We start from the raw sequence: 2,124 nt of genomic DNA on the forward strand, positions 1-2,124 counted from the left end.
GTGTGTGTGTGTGTGTGTGTGTGTGTGTATACATATATGTATATACATATATTTTTAAGTACATTATTATGAAATATAATTATAATTAAGGGCTCGGGAATGCCAAGGCCTATATGCTAAAAGAAAAGTAGATGTCAAGTACCTACAATCCACTCTAAATTTGTTCTCTATTTAAAACCCCAGGTCGAATGCGAGGTAATAAAAATTAATTTTACCGACACGGTCATTTTTTATACTATAGACAATATAATCATTTTAACTAGCTAGACCCGTGAAAAAATTCGCGGATAATTTAAACATCGTCTAATGAATAGTTGTCATTTAATCAAAATTGTTTAATTTGCACTATTTTAGTTAATGAGATAATTTATTATCCTTTATGTTTTATTTATTAACAATATAAGTATATATTAAGTTATTGTGTAAAAGTATATGTTAAATACATCAGTTACAGCACTTCCCTATATTCAATGTTTCTAGTGTGGGGGATTCCCCTTTTGCAACCATGAGTGGATTCGTTTTGAAGTATCACTTTAACCCTCACACTGTTCATCGCCCTTGCTCTTGAAAAAGCTACGTAAAGCTGGTATTTAGAGAAGCATGGCTGTGGCAAGTGTATACCAACTCTATCGAATGTTTGCCACATGTGCTTTATTGATTGTCATAGAATAGGACAGACGAACCGGGAACTGGATCCGATGCAGAACGAATGGAATGTGTGTATCGCTTGGAGTTAGTTTGATTCTTGGAATCAGTACTCTCGTGTGAGAATGAGATCCACTTATAATTGACGCTTCGATGTTATGCTAAGTACTTCCAAGCGAGTTGCATAGACCTTGTGTTATAGAGAGGTTTCTAAGAAGCATAATAATTGCTTTTAAGTTAAGGCGATGGGGAGGCACTCCAGAAGAGGTAAGAGAGTTTATAAACTCCATGGGATAATTCTAGGCTTCTTCATTATCAGAAGTTACTGAGTCGGTGTTTAGATATGTATTAGTTTCAGTGGGCAATCTACTTAGAATTTCTTCATTTACTGCTAAGAAGTCCGAATTTTTAGGGGATAAGATCACTGTATTTTTCATTTCTTCTGCAGTACAATTGTCAAATACATCAGATACCAAAGTATTGTTACATATGCATGCCTCAGGAATATCAATAGTACCTTCTGCGAGATTATCAATAGAGCTTTGAAGAAATCCATTTCCAAGTTGTAGTAGCCACCTCGAAAATTCTTGCTTATTTGCATTTGTTCTCATATTTTGCGTAAGTTGCGTTTGATGAAAATTATCCCACATAGAGGAGCGTTTGAAGCAGGCACCAAAGGAGGAGCTCTGGAAGAACTTGTCTAAAATCTCCTCCTAGTACGATAATTTTCCCAATAAATATGCTATTATTATTCATAATATCTCTTAAACGATTATCTATAGCTTTCAAAGCACAAACTGGTATCACTGAAGCTTCGTCAACAGTGAAGACTTTTACTCGCCTAAGAATGTTTCCTTGATCAGAATTTTGTAGAACATTGCACACACTTGTTTCACACAAAGGAACTAGAAGCTTGAATATACTGTGAAGAGTTTTACCACCTTTCAAGAGTGTTGCAGCAATGCCAGCCCAAGCAGATGTACTTACTGTTATATTGTTAGCAGCAAGGTGATCGTAAATCATAATGAACAAAAAAGTTTTTCCTGATCCTCCTGGCGCGTCCAAATAAAACAATCTATTATTAATTTTTTCTCCTATGCAGCATCAATCACGCAATTAAATGCTTTTCTTTGTTCAATGTTCAATAAATTTGGATTTACGATTTGTTGTTCTGTATTATTTTCATTTCTTGGGGGCCCTCCCACTGGTTTGGGAAGGACCAACATGCTACGATGCATGCCATTTTCTCCAAATATGAAAGAAAGAAAGAAACAAAGAAACAAAGAAACAAAGAAAGAAAGTGAGAGAGAAACAGAGAGAGGGAGGGGCAGACAGACATTTCTTAATAATATAGGTAGGCGCAGGAGTGGCTGTGTGGTAAGTAGCTTGCTTACCAACCACATAGTTCCGGGTTCAGTCCCACTGCGTGGCACCTTGGGCAAGTGTCTTCTACTATAGCCTCGGGCCGACCAAAGCCTT

This window comes from Octopus bimaculoides, chromosome 14 (genome assembly GCF_001194135.2).
Source record: "Octopus bimaculoides isolate UCB-OBI-ISO-001 chromosome 14, ASM119413v2, whole genome shotgun sequence".
Lineage (NCBI taxonomy): Eukaryota > Metazoa > Mollusca > Cephalopoda > Octopoda > Octopodidae > Octopus > Octopus bimaculoides.